This window comes from Erithacus rubecula, assembly GCF_903797595.1.
Source record: "Erithacus rubecula genome assembly, chromosome: 33".
NCBI classification, from domain to species: Eukaryota; Metazoa; Chordata; class Aves; order Passeriformes; family Muscicapidae; genus Erithacus; species Erithacus rubecula.
This window is the reverse complement of record NC_136683.1, coordinates 1331769-1346963: the sequence shown is the minus strand read 5'-3', so window position 1 is coordinate 1346963 and position 15195 is coordinate 1331769. Positions and strand designations below refer to the sequence as shown.

The 15195-nt window shown below is 54.8% G+C and overlaps 1 long non-coding RNA gene across 1 annotated transcript in view; it reads right to left on the bottom strand.

Annotated features, from left to right (window-relative positions):
- LOC306813813 overlaps positions 1 to 15195 on the bottom strand; it is a 38746-nt gene that overhangs the window by 6296 nt on the left and 17255 nt on the right. The window contains exon 2 of the long non-coding RNA XR_013777036.1: positions 10036 to 10104. This is a non-coding gene — a long non-coding RNA (uncharacterized lncRNA). The remainder of the gene's footprint in view (positions 1 to 10035; positions 10105 to 15195) is intronic.

The window sequence follows — 15195 nt, the reverse complement described above, 5'->3', positions numbered from 1 at the left end:
AGCAGATGCCAACCCTGCAACCAGCTCTGCTGAGCTGTAACAAAACCTCACACTGTGCCAAGCCCAGCAGAGGCTGAGGAAAAAACTGGTGTTTGCTGTGCAAGGGTGGGTGAAAGAAAGGATTTAGGGGAAATTATTAAATTGGGGTTGGTCTTCTCTTCCCCTGCAATTTGTGTGCCAGTGTGGAGTGGATGACACCCTCAAGAAAGGATGACAGGCCCAACATCAGCACAAGAACTGGAGGCAGCAGCCAAACCAGGAATGCTGGTTCATACACCCCAAATCAGAGTTTCACCCCACACCACAAGCATGCACATCCCAGACTAGGGATGTGATCTGCAGAGCTGGGGTGACAGCAGAGTGACCTTCTCTGCACTGCCAGAATTCCAAAATCCTGGCAAACCCACAGCAATGCTTGGTGCTGTCTGAAATTCAACCAGGAAAGCCTCACCCAAAGCAAGGATGTCACTTCAGCAAGGAAAAGCCTGCAGGACCAGGACAAGCAGGGATTTGCAGCCCCTCACACCACGTGGATTCCCAGAGAGGCAGCTGGTCCTCTCTCCTGGAGATGCTACAGGGACAAGTCACTGCAGGGCTTGGTGTTAAAAACGGAGGGTTTGGACAGTGCCCTGCTCAAGTGACCTTCAGAGCACCCTGAGAACAGCAAGCAAAGCCTGATGCAGCTGCCAGAAAAGCCTCATGACCTTGAGCAGTGACCTTGGTGGTGGCACCCTTGCAGCAGGGGTCATCCAGCAGGTCTGCAGCAGCTCAGCATCTGCCCAGATGTGCACATCCAGGCTGGCAGCCCTGCACACCCAAAGTGTGCACAGCATCCCCTTCCCCAGCTGGTACTGCCTGCACAGGGCAGCCCTGCACCATCTCCATCCTTTATCCATCCTCCATCCCCCAACCCACCCTCTGTGCCCAGAGAGGAGCAGCCAGACCCCCAAAGCTGCTCCCCTTCCCCCATGCTCTCTATCACCAGCTCCAGAGTCAGACACTGGGGGTAATTTTTCCCTCTGCACTAAGTAGGGTTTTCTAAGTGATGGGAAGCAAAGAGCCCATTATCCAGCTCCACTGCCCACCCCCACAGGCTCCCTGCAGGGCATGAAATAACCACCTGCCAGCTCCCCTGAGCCCCAGCACTGCAATGAGATCGCAGCTTCCCCTGTCACCATTGTCAGAGCAGAATTTAGATACCTGCTAATGAGGAGGTTTAATATGACAGATGAGAGGTTGACTCATTAAAAAAAAAAAAAAAAAAAAAAAAAAGGGAGAAGGAGAGGGAGATGAATTTGGGGTGGGATCCTGCACTAGGCAAATCAGGAGTGTGTCAGAGGCAATCTTGCACTGCTGGGGAGCAGGAGCAGCTCTCCACCCCAAACCAGCCCCACATTGGGGACTTTCACTGTGATGAGGACAAGAGGGGCAGGACATTCAGTTCTGCTCCCCAAAGAGCTGCCTGGTGTGGGATGGGGGGATGTGAGCCCAGCAAAAGCCTCAGAGCCCAGCAGCAGGGATGTTTTCTCTCTCAGTGAATCCTACAGCAGCACCCCAAGATGACCTGAACTCTCCTTGGCACCCCCATCCTGAGGGTGCAGCCATCCCCCAGTGCAGCCCCCCCTGGCAGTGGCCCTGCCATGCTCACTGTCACCACTGTGGTCACCAAGGACACTGAGGATGTGTGTGTCCCAAAACACAGCATGCCCAAGGGGACAATCCCTGCCTTTGGGGGCAGGATCTCAGCACTGGGACTGCTCAGCAGCATCAGGGCAAAGCCCTCCCTGCTGGGAATTTAGGGGGGTGGGATTTCCTCCAGCAGAGGGGACAACTCTCTCCTCCTGGTGGGTTTTACCCAGAGGAAATTCCATCAGGTATCACTGCTCCAGGTATCCATGAGAGCAGTAAAAATCCAAAAAAACACCATGGCTGAGAGTAAAACTGTCCCAGGGCAAACTCTGCCCTTCCCTCCTGTGCCAGTGGGATGGGGATTGGGGATATGTGCTCTGTAGCCAGCCTGGGACTTATTTATTTATTGGACATTTAAAGGCCTGCTACCCTTTGCCCAAGGGCACTGTGGCACAAATGAAATCCTAGAATGGTCTGGGTTGGAAGGAAACTTAAAACTCATTCCAACCTCTATCCCTGGTTGCTCCAAGCCCCATCCAAGCTGGCCTTGGACACTTCCAGGGATGGAGCAGCCACAGCTGCTCTGGACACCCTGTGCCCACCCTCACAGGGAACAATTTGAACACTCTCCATATCCCATCTAAACCTGCCTGCTGCCAGTGGGAGCCATTCCCCCTTGTTCTGTCATTCCAGGCTCTTGTCCCTCCCCATCCAGCTCCAAACCCCCCCTCCAGCTCTCCTGAAGCCCCTTTAGGCACTGAAGGGGCTCTAAGGTCTCCCTGGAGCCCTCCCCTCTTCAGCCCCAGCTCTCCCTGCCTCACCTCCAGCCCATCTCCATCCCTGTGACTCTGTGTCCCATCCCCACCCCAGAGCAGCTTTTCAGACCCTCCAGCCCCCAAATCCCAGTGCTGGCTCAGCCCAGAGGGTCCCCAGTGACCCCCAGCACTCAACCCTTGAGCACAATCCTCCCTCCCAGCCACACCATTCCCAAGGGCCACCAAGACCTTCCAAACCAACCTCCCACAATTATTTATTTGTTGGTTTTGCACCCCCAAGCACTGGTGAGTAACAGCTGTGGTGCCAAAAGTCAGGGGGCTGCTGATTTGATTTGCATCCACCAACTGCTGACTGCATCCATGCCCAAGGCAAGCACCACTGCCACCAGCTCCAAAGCTGGAATGAAGAGCAGATGCTGCTCCTGCACTGTCCCATCTCACACTCTTCATCACTGGGAAAGATGCACCAGGTTCCCCAGTGTCCAGCTTTCATCTGGGGTGCACCACTGCTTGACCAGTGAAAGGATAAGAAGCAAAAAATCTTAATTTGGCAATGCTAATTAGTGTGTGGGTGGTGCCATAGCAGAGCTCACTAGAAGAGTTCTTAGGATGGATGGAAAAAATCTGACCAACACCAACAGGAGCAGGCAGGACCATGCTCTGACCTCCATCCCAGTGCTCACAGCTCCAACCTGCCCATGGCACTTCTAGCCTGGAAATAAAGGCACAAAAATGGTGATACTGACCATCAGCTTTTCTTTACACATTCCCCAAATCTCACTTTGGTCCATAGCCACAGGCTCGTGCTCAGAGCACACTGTACTGCAGCTGGAAACTCACCACCAGACATTGTTATTGTTTTGGTGCCAAATAACTAATGCTAGTTAGGGCTTTTGTATCTTTTATTAAATGCAAGCACACAGGAGGAACCAGGACAAAATGCCACATGGCAAAGGCAGGTTTAACTTCCTCTTCCCCATGAAAACACAGTGTCAGAGGGGTAAGAATCCAGCCCCAGCTCATCAGGCAGCTCAAATCCAGCAGGACAGCTGGTTCTCAGCTGCTGCTGCTCACTCACAGGATGCACATTCTTGTCCCAGGCACACAAATCCTGTCCTCCTGCTCCCCAGCACCAGCATGGCCTCACATCATCAGGCTGTGATGTTCTGCTGAGCCCATGGCAGTTCCCACTGAGAAAAATTCATCCAGAGCTCATGCCAGCACACATCCTCCAGGAACAGCATTCTGTCTCACAAGGGGATTTTTTTAAAGCCAAACTCTGTGTTTCAGCAAGGGGGATTTAGGTCTCACCCAGCTGAGACCTTCTCAAGCCACATTCCAGAAGGGGGATGATTTTGGAAAGCCCTCAGGATGCAGATGTTGCCCACAAACCTCTCAAGGACATCCCAGCAGAGCATGGAGGTGATGCTCAGGAGGGCAATGGGGAAATGCCAATATTTGGCATTTTCCAGAAGCACTGTTACATCCTAGGCCTGACACACTCCAAAATCCCATGCAGAGCATCACTGACACGTGGCCACAGCTCAGACCAAGGGCTTGTCCTGGTTCCCAGCCACAGTAGCAGAGGGATCATAGAAAAGCCACTGGGATGCTCCTGCAGCACAGAGAAGGGCAGGTAAGAATCATTGTAAGTGCAGGAATGTCATGGATAAACACCAGGTAAAATTCCTCTTGGAAAAGGGAAAATATTGGGGAAGGAAATCAAATACCACTTTTTGTCAATAAGGCATGAGTTTGGTAGAAAGAAATTAAAATATTTCAGTCACAATTGTTGCTGAAGAGCAGGGATGTAAAAATGTTCTCAATAAAGAGTTGCCCAAATGGGTTGTTTGCCCAAGTGAGGAGCAGGAGGAAAGGGCTCTGCAGTTCCAAAAGCAGAATCTTGGGACCCTGTAGTGGTTCCCACAACAAAGGAGACCCACTTGTGACAAGTCCCTCCAAGCCAAGCAGAGGGGAGAACCCACCTCACCCACAACCAGCAATGGGTAAAGGACTGGGTTTAACCCAAAGCACACCCAGACACAGATATGAAGATTATCAGCATTATTAAATGTAATCCCAAAGCATCAACAACATTAAAACGCTGAAAAAATCAAACAAAAAAAGAATTTTCTAGGATGAGCCAAGCTCAGGACTGGTCCCAGCCTCACCACATCCATCCCCACCCCAGCCAGGCTGGGCTCTAGAGCAAAACAAAGGTTTAGGAAACAGTGCAGGGAGGAGAAGGAGCAGGACAGAGAGCCCCAGTGTGACACTTCCCTGGCACCCAGCACTGTACCTGGCACACTCCTGCAGGGCACCAGCCTGGCCAAGAGGATCCAGCACCAAGCAGGAAGGTGTTAAAAGTCCCCAGCACCAAGCTCTGAGGAACCACAATAAATAACTCTGAGTAAACACAGAGGCTGCTCCCCATTCCCCTTCCTGTTTGCGTTCGCAGATCCGGATGGGACGGCCACTGCCAGCTGCTGGCCTGGCCTGAGTGGCCGTGGCAGGGACACAGGGACACTGGGCTGGCAGTGCCACCAGGCTGGGAGTGCCACAGGGACACTGGGCTGGCAGTGCCACCAGGCTGGGAGTGCCACCAGGCTGGGAATGCCAGTGTCACTGTGCTGGGACGGCCACTGCCAGCTGCTGGCCTGGCCTGAGTGGCCATGGCAGGGACATAGGGACACTGGGCTGGCAGTGCCACCAGGCTGGGAGTGCCACCAGGCTGGGAATGCCAGTGTCACTGTGCTGGGACGGCCACTGCCAGCTGCTGGCCTGGCCTGAGTGGCCATGGCAGGGACACAGGGACACTGGGCTGGCAGTGCCACCGGGCTGGGAGTGCCACCAGGCTGGGATGGCCACCATGCTGGGAGTGCCACAGTGCTGGCAGTGCCACTGGCACCAGGCTGGGAGTGCCACCGAGTCATCAGTGGCACTGTGCTGGCAGTGGCACCATGCTGGCAGTGGCAGTGGCACTGTGCTGGCCATGGCACCGTGCTGGCAATGGCACCATGCTGGCCGTGGCACCATGCTGGCAGTGGCAGTGGCACTGTGCTGGCCATGGCACCGTACTGGCAATGGCACCATGCTGGCCGTGGCACCATGCTGGCAGTGGCACTGTGCTGGCAGTGGCACTGTGCTGGCCATGGCACCGTACTGGCAATGGCACCATGCTGGCCGTGGCACCATGCTGGCAGTGGCACTGTGCTGGCAGTGGCACTGTGCTGGCCATGGCACCGTACTGGCAATGGCACCATGCTGGCCGTGGCACCATGCTGGCAGTGGCACTGTGCTGGCAGTGGCACTGTGCTGGCCATGGCACCGTGCTAGCAATGGCACCATGCTGGCAGTGGCACCATGCTGGCAGTGGCACTGTGCTGGCCATGGCACTGTGCTGGCAGTGGCACCATGCTGGCAGTGACACCCTGCTGGCAGTGGCACCAGGCTGGCAGTGACACCATGCTGGCAGTGGCACCATGCTGGCCGTGGCAATGGCACCGTGCTGGCAGTGGCACCAGGCTGGCAGTGGCAGTGGCACCAGGCTGGCCATGGCACCCTGCTGGCAGTGGCACCAGGCTGGCAGTGACACCATGCTGGCAGTGGCACCAGGCTGGCAGTGGCAGTGGCACCAGGCTGGCCATGGCACCCTGCTGGCAGTGGCACCAGGCTGGCAGTGACACCATGCTGGCAGTGGCACCAGGCTGGCAGTGGCAGTGGCACCAGGCTGGCCATGGCACCCTGCTGGCAGTGGCACCAGGCTGGCAGTGGCACTGTGCTGGCAGTGGCTGTGGCACCAGGCTGGCAGTGACACCCTCCACACACACATCAGGCCCAGGGAATGTCCATGCCACAGGGCACAGTGCATTCAAGCCTCCCAAAGGGATTTATCCCCCAGGACAGGCACTGATCCTGCATCTGAGCCTCTGCCTGCTGCCTTTGCCTTCCTGCTCTGTTTGTTTTGAGTCTAAAAAGAGGAAATCCCAGCTCACCCACTCCCCACTATGGAGCCATACCCCCCTCTGTGCCTCAGTTTCCCCCTCTCTCCAGCCCACCCAGCCCTGGAGGACTAAAAAAAAAAAAACGAACGGGTCCTGATTTACAGACACTTTTGTGCTTTACCACGAACACAAAGGAGAGGGAAAAACAACAACAAGCAGCAAACTCCCAGTCAGGAGCTACTCAAGGGTCCGGGGCAGCCCCCCCGGCAGAGCAGCGGAGTCTGACAATAGATAAGGGGCTAAAGTGGGAGCCGGGCTCTGTAAGGCGATCGGGCAGCGCCGCGCTGTTTATTTGGCTCCAAACTCCGCACCGACACTGCAGCGTCACCCGTGTTTAAAATAGGAAGGAACGAAAAAAAAAAAAAAATAAAAGGAGGTGGGGGGGGAGGGATAAAAAAATAAATAAAGGAACGAAAAGGGAGAAAAGTGCATGCACAGGTTGAACAATAACAACGAAATTAATAAAATAATAATCAAGAGAAAAGGAGCCGGGGGACGCGGGGGGAAATAAAAGGAAACCCAGTTGGGCTGGCGAGGTTTAAAGAGACGCCTGCTTTATAAAAAGCAGTTGCTAATTTTAACTCTCCAGTGGAAAGAGTGAGAGGTACTTACAGGAGACAGGGTGGCTGCGTCCTCCTGCGGGGCCGTGCGCTGGCGGCCGGAGCCGCCGGCCCCGAGCTCCGAGCTCCGAACCCCGAGCTCCGAGCCCCGAGCTCCGAGCTCCGAGCCCCGAGCCCCGAGCCCCGAGCCCCGAGCTCCGAGCCCCGAGCTCCGAGCCCGAGCCCGACCCCCCCGAGCCCCGAGCCCCGAGCCCCGAGCTCCGAGCCCCGAGCCCCGAGCTCCGAGCCCCGAGCCCCGAGCCCCGAGCTCCGAGCTCCGAGCCCCGAGCCCCGAGCTCCGAGCCCCGAGCCCCGAGCGCAGCGCTCCGGATGAAGGGCAGAGGCAGATGCGGAGGCACCGGGGGGCGGTGAGGGTTGAGGGGGGAAGGGAAAGGCCGGGGATTGCCAAAAGCAGCGGCCCGGGCTGGTTTCCTGCAGCGGCGAGTGGACGCGGCAGGACCCCCGGGAGGCGTGAGCCAGCTGCTGGATCAGATGACATTTCTGCGCGGACGTTTCTGACCAACGCTGGCTTTTCCCCAAGGGAAAAGGGCTTTGAAGACAGTTGTTTGGTTTTTAATTTTTTTTTTTTTTTCTCCCCCGCCAGCGGCAAAATAGAGGATGAGCTCAGAACCCAAAGTGCAGGGCAGAGCCGTGACCAGAGAAGGCCACCCGGCTCCACGGGGACTGCAAAGGTGACCTCCAGCAGCTCAGCCACGTTTCAGCTGCGGCAAACACAGCAGGAACCCGCTGCTTTACCAAATTGGGTATTCCACATCCAAAAAGTGGGGATTTGGGTGGTTTTTTTCAGTGCACCCACTGATTAGGTTTTACAAGCTCTCCCTGGAGATCAGGAGGATCTCGCCAGATGCAAAGAGCCGGGTGCCAGGTGAGGTGGCAGCGCTCACACCTCCAGCACAGCGAGATGTAAATTCCAGCTGCTAATGAACCTTCAAGAAAACACAGGCAAGGCCTCGGGCAGCAGAGGAACAAACCTGGTGACCCAAGGGCTCTTCCCAAAGCAGCTGGAAATGATCCTGAGGCTGTAAAATCTCAGTGGGAGAGAAGCAGGTGCGTGCAGGGATGTGATTTACTGAGCACGGCTGCAGTGAGAGATGCGACCATCTCCAGGACATCAAAGAGTCCATTCAATTAAGGTCACAGGCCTTGGAAGAGCCTTTGTTACAGAAAAAAGGTTTGCCTGCTTTGCTGGCCTCAGACAAAATGTCTATTGATGGCTCTGGGACCCCTGGTCTCCTTGGGGGTCTCAAAAACCCCCCTGGCGAGGGTCTCAAAGACTCTTGAGTGAGACCCTGGTGTCTAACCCCTGGGGGAAATTACCAATACAGAGGGAATGGAAACAAGCTACCAAAATTAATAAAGTGTAAATTAGGTTGTTAGAACGTAGATAAATAGACTTTTGGGAATGTTTGTGATAAGGGATATGTGGCCAAGATGGAGAATTTGGGGGGTGGATACTTCTTCCTCCTTCTTCTCCCTGTCATCCATGCTGGGTGACATGCTGGCACTTTTAGATTGGATGGGGTCAGAGCTGGGCCATTTAACAGGATTGTATTGTATTGGAAAATTGTTATAAACATGTAGCACATAATTTAGACTATATAAAATAAGCCCTGCTTTCACCAGGCAGATTCCATCCTGGATGCCAGGCAGAGAAGACCACTGTTAGCAGGGCAAAAAATTCCATAATAAACAATCCTTGAAGCCTCTGAAAACCTCTCCAGCAATCTCTCATCAGCTGCTTTGGGAAAAACCAGGATTTAAACCACTGAGATGATCTTGGGTCTGAGGAGAAACTCAGACTGGAACAGATCACAGGCACTCCCAGGACGTGGCTGCACTGGGATGAAATGGCAGTACCAGGGCTTTGGGGAGACACTGCCAACCCAAAACCTGAGAATTTGTGTGAAATTAGAAAACAGAGAGCCGTTTCCTCCAGCAGCAAGCAGTGGTGTGGGGGAGAATGCAGTCACCAAGAGATCCTGCCACCACCCACCAGCATCCGGGCTGGGAGATGGAATGTGCCCAGTCCATCAGCACTGCAGTGTTTGGGAGGCAGGGAGGGTCCTGCCCTCCACACACACACACCACAGCAGGCAGACCCATTGCCCCAGCACTCCAAGCATCAGAGCTGGTCCCACACCAGCCCCCAGAATGTTCAGCTCACACCTGGCCAAGCCCTCCAACCTCTGGCACACCATGGCCCAGAGAGCTTGGCACACACTGAGACACAAAAGGGACCTGCCACACTCCCCCTGACCCAGCCTGGGGATGCTGTTCTTGGTTTCTATCAGCAGAAGAAGTCCTTGGTGTTGACCTTGCAGATGATGCAGTGATGCTGCCCCCATCTCCCACCACCAAGCCTCCAAATAAATTCCCTCTCCAGCACTAAAAGCCATCACAGCCCCACAAAACTGCTCACTAAGCAGTGGTGACAGAGCCCCCTCCTTTCAGGAGCTAGGGGTATATTATCTTTAAAAAAATCTTTCCTTTTATTGATTTCACTCTCAGGTAGAGAAGATGCATTACATGAAACCATAGAGCTCTCATACACCAGCCCACAGTGATGTCTGTACCACAACCTCACTGCAGACACAGGAGACACAAACATTTACTGGAAGAGCAATAAACAGGCCAAGAAGGTTGAAAAGGAAGAAAACCTGGACACGAGGCCCTCTCCCCACAGTGCCTTATTTCAGAGGAATGCAAGGGACAAAATAACAGCAGGTTTGGCCACGAGTTGTGTGTCTACACTGGGAGAAAACAGGGCAGGAAAACCTTCCTCTGCACTGATACACCCCAAGAAGATGTTGCAAAACACCCCAAGAGCCCCAAATCAGTGCTGTGGCTACAGCTGGGAACCATCAGAGCTGTGCCAAATGGGGAAGTGAAGGGGAGGATGGGCACTGGAGAACAGCAGTGGCACTTGTTGGGTGCCACCTCCCTGCCCTGGGGCTCTGCAAACCCAAAGGGAAAGCAGGAAGCCAGAGTTTGGGATTTCCCCCATACCTGCTATGCAGCCTCCTGCATCTTCAGCTCCTGCCAGGGATGAGCTGCAGCCACCGCTCCTCAATGCAACTGCAAAGAAAAAACCAGCAGCTGTCAGTGTGAGGGGACAGAGGCAAGGACAGGACAGCCCATTGTCCCATCCAAGCACAGCCACATGGAGGGAACAGTGAGGGGAGCCCAGCATCCCCTGCAGAGCTGGCTGATGGGTCCCCCTTCACAGCATCACTGCAAGGACCATGCAGGGATGCAGGGAAACAGGAGCCCTGGGGTTATGCAGTGTGGGAAGCATCCCAGTGAGACAGGAGGGAAAGAAATTAAAGAGGGTTCAAGAATGAAACAAATTATAAACCAAAAAGTTAACATTAACAATCGCTCAAAGTTCAGGTGAACTCTGTGTTTTCTGGGAAGATTCTCAAGCACATCCCAGAAGAAAAAAGCAAGCACAGCTCTGCTTGCTGAGGGAATGCACACAGCACAGAAGGAAACAGCTCCTAAACTCATCCCACTCCCACCATGCAGCAAAGCCCAGTGGCTTGTGCTGGTCATCTGCTGATGGTCACAAGCAGCTGGCACTTGTCACCACAGCAGCCTGCCATGAGAGGAACGGGGCTGAACAAAAGGGAAACTGAGGCACAGAGGCTCCCGAGCTGCAGCCTCACCCCCCAGCACCTGCAACAGAGCGAGGAATTGTGCTCAGCTTTCCGGCCTCATCCTCTGCTCCAACCACAAAACCAGCCTTCCTCCCCCTCTGCCTCCCCTCCCACAGCCAGCTCATTTCCTGACATTACAAAATTCAGCCTGAACAAAGACACAGCAGCACGTGGCTCTGGTCCTGAGGAGCCCAGAGCAGGGGACACCCCTGAACAGGCAGGGTGCAAGTGGCCACACAGACTGGCACACTGCCCATGGTGCCATGGCACAGCCACACAGCCACAGCCACAGACTGTCACACTGTCACACTGCCCATGGCACAGCCACAGCCACAGGCACCACACACAGACTGTCACACTGTCACACTGCCCATGGCACAGCCACAGGCACCACACACACACTGTCACACTGTCACACTGCCCATGGTGCCATGGCACAGCCACACAGCCACAGCCACAGACTGTCACACTGCCCATGGTGCCATGGCACAGCCACACAGCCACAGCCACAGACTGTCACACTGTCACACTGCCCATGGCACAGCCACACAGCCACAGCCACAGACTGTCACACTGCCCATGGCACAGCCACAGGCACCACACACACACTGTCACACTGTCACACTGCCCATGGCACAGCCACAGGCACCACACACAGACTGTCACACTGTCACACTGCCCATGGCACAGCCACTACAGCCACAGGCACCACACACACACTGTCACACTGTCACACTGTCACACTGTCACACTGTCACACTGCCCATGGCACAGCCACAGCCACCACACACACACTGTCACATTGTCACACTGCCCATGGCACAGCCACACAGCCACAGGCAGCACACACAGACTGTCACACTGTCACACTGCCCATGGCACAGCCACTACAGCCACAGTCACCACACACAGACTGTCACACTGTCACACTGCCCATGGCACAGCCACAGCCACCACACACAGACTGTCACACTGTCACACTGTCACACTGCCCATGGCACAGCCACAGCCACCACACACAGACTGTCACACTGTCACACTGCCCATGGCACAGCCACAGTCACCACACACAGACTGTCACACTGTCACACTGCCCATGCCTGGTGACATCCAGCAGCCACATCCCTGGCTCCCACAGCCCACCAACCATCAGGACAACAACTTCTGCACAACACCTGACCCCATGCAGCCCTGGCTGTGCCCCAGCCCCCAGACTGTGACAAAACCTTTGCCTTTGCTGTCCCAATCTGGCAGATGAGCAGCAGGACTGTCCTGGGGTGCTCAGCCTGTCACTGCAGCCAAGTGTCACCTGAGACAGGAATGGGCAGCACATGGGGTGACAGTCCTGAGGCCCTGACCCTCTCCAGAGCTGCTCCATGCCCCACCCCAGCTGCAGAAGCCTCTGCCCTTTGGACCTGGTGGCACATCCAGCAAATCCCAGTGAATCCCCAAGTCCCCATTTTGCAACATTTTGAGCTGGTCCAAAGGAAAGCAAAGCCCTGACTCAGTGGCACTGCCAGCTCCCTTGTGTGTCCATGCATGTCCTTTGCCCTGCCAAGAGAGGATCCTGGCACTGCTCCCAGAGCCTCTGGAGTGTTTCAAAAGGTGACCAAACATTTGACCTGCACAGAGAGGGCAGTTCTGCTGAGGGGCTGGGGCTGGGTCAGGCCACTGACCACCCCAGGGCTCCTGGGCACTTCCCAGCTCTCACCCCACCTCCACGTGTGCCTTCAAATCCTTCTTGTTAGAAACACAGAAATGCTGCCCAAGGGAAGGGAAAAGTGTCCTGTTTTCAAAATGTTCTGTTGTTTTAGGAGCAGAGGGGGGAAAAAATACATGGGGAAGGATGGAGGGAGCAAAAGGGAAGTGAATTCCCCTTCCTGAGTGAAAAAAGAAGGGGAGAGGAAAGTAAAGAGAAGATCATCCTTATGTCCAGCTTTGAGGCAGAAATGGTGAATTCCCTGGATATCTGCTCAGCTGATGCTTAACAGCCCCTGTGCCACAGCAAAAACATATATATTCCCATATATATAACTTCCCAAAAAAATATATATATTCCCATACACACAGCTTCTCAAAATACATATATGCAACCCACCAACTATACATCTATATAGACAAACCCCTAAATATATATTTATTTCCATATATATAAACTCCAAACACATACAATCCCTACATCATATATACATTAATACCCCTAAATAAATCATCTGTGGTCAGCTTCATGAGGAGCTCCAAGCACAGAGCTGGAAAAATCAAGGGGGGGATGGATGGATGGATGGATGGATGGATGGATGGATGGATGGATGGATGGGCAGAATTTCCAGCTCTGGAGTTGCAGGGACCAAGAGGGAGGTGCAGATTGCAGGGGAAAGAGCTGTGACCACAATCTCTCCTTCCTCTTTTTTCATGTTTCCTCTAGCAACGGGCTTGGGGCTGCAAACATTTGGATGCCAAACCCAAATTTCCTCACTTCAGGCTTCCATCTCAGCCTCCTGCTCCTCTGCCAGGTGCTCATGGACTCCCACCCCAAACCAGGGAGACTCCAGACCCCATTTCCCAGAGCTGAGCTCTCCAGGGAGTCCCAACAACAGCAAAGTACAAACAAGAAGAAAAATATTTTCCCCATTTTTTTTCAATTTTTCTCTATTTTTCTCAGATCAAGGCAGGGTAGGAATTGTGGGGTCCTGCTCCACAGAGTTATTGCCTCACATGGGAGCAAACCCAACCCCTGGATTTTGGGGAGAGGAGCTGAAGCCACTCTCCAAGGAAGGTCAGAGCAGCCAAGTGGCACAGCTGTCACTGCAAGTGTTGCAACAGCAGCTGCTGGCCCTGCCAGGACCTGGGGGACATGTGGGGGTGTTGGGGGGGGGGGCACAAATGCAACCGTTGGAGCCACTGAGTTTCACTCTGGCTGGCTGAGTTCCCCTTGGGCAGCCAGATGCAGAACTGAAACCTCCAGCTGTATGGATGTGGGGGTGGCTGGAGCTGCAGCAGGGGAGCAGCACAGCTCTCAGAGTAGAGCCATGCTCCAAACCACTGGCCAGGGCTGCTGGGGCCACCAGGGCAAGCACAAGATCAGAAGCACACAAGGGTTTTCCTCTGGCTCACAGAACTCATCTTGCTTCTGTTCATCTCCTGGTGGGTGCAGAAATAGCCCTGGGTATGCAGGTAGCCAGAGGTGGGCAGGGGGACACTGCTGCAGGACAGTGGGCAGCAGGACCATGGGGTGGTCCCAGCAGCAGCTGAACCACCTGCAGGGAAACTGAGGCACGGAGAAGGAAGGAAACCACAGAGCTGGACACTCAAGCATCCCCCAAATCCCAATTTATTCCTCCAGAGTAAGTCATTCACCTCCCTCCTTGTCCCAACCTGATGATGCAGCAGCTGAAGAAGACCCCAAAAGTGACCCCAGATCCCCCAAGGACATCATGGGGGCTCTCCTGAGAGCAAGATGTGGGTGTCCCATCCCCCAAGCACCCCAAGCTTGCCCTCAGCCTGGTGACAGTGACAATACTTCAGGCCACAATGCCACCTGCTGGCACCAGCCCTGGGGTGGAGACATCTAATTCCCACCTGTCTCTCTTCTGCCACATGGGGATGGATCCTCAGCCACCCACATTTCCCACTCCAAAACCCAAAGTGAGGTGTGGGGCAGTGGAAATCCCACCTGCACACACTCAGTGGCCACTGGCTAACACAACTGCCCATGGGTTACTCAACCAGAGCCAGAGGAAAATCAACACAGAGCCTGGTTCTTCAACAGGAGAGCTGCCACTGTCCCCAGTGCCTGGCAGGGGTGACAGGCACAGGGGTGACATGGATGGGACCCTACCCACAGTCTGGCCACCACCTGGTTCACATGCTGGCAGCTCTGACATGGTTCCATCCATGTGAGCAGCTCATGGAAGCAGCAGCAGCTGCTGTGTGAATGCCCAGCAGGGCAAGTGGGTGCCAGCTCCTCTCACCTGCAGCTTTGGGAAGGATCCTGCATTGGGCAGACACAGAGCTTGGGAATCCAGCTTGCTCTGGCTGTCCCCACCCCAGCTCTGGCTCTGCCACACAGGTCCAAACTCCAGGGCCACAGGTGAGGTGTGGCAGTGAGTGCAGAGCCAGGTAGGGGGGGGGGGGGGATAAAATCCCCATGTCCAAAGGAAAAGCCCTGGCCCCTCATGGCCTTTGCTCTGCCATCACCTGAGTCAGGAACCACCAACCATGGGCACCTCCTGCAGTGCCACAGGCTCAGCAGGAGCTCAGGCTACCCCCATGGAAACCAAACAAACATCATCAGCTGTGGCCAAACCTCCCAGCCCATCCATCTCCCCACCCTGACAGATGCCAGCAGCTCCTAAAACACCTCTCAGCTGCCACTGGGTGACATGCTGGGCTGGCACGGGGTTTTCCCAGCATGGAGATCCCCAAAATCCATCCCAACAGCACTGCAAAGGAAGGAGGAGGTGGGAATGTGTCAGGTAGGGGGAGCAGGTAAATCTCCACCTGCCCCTTG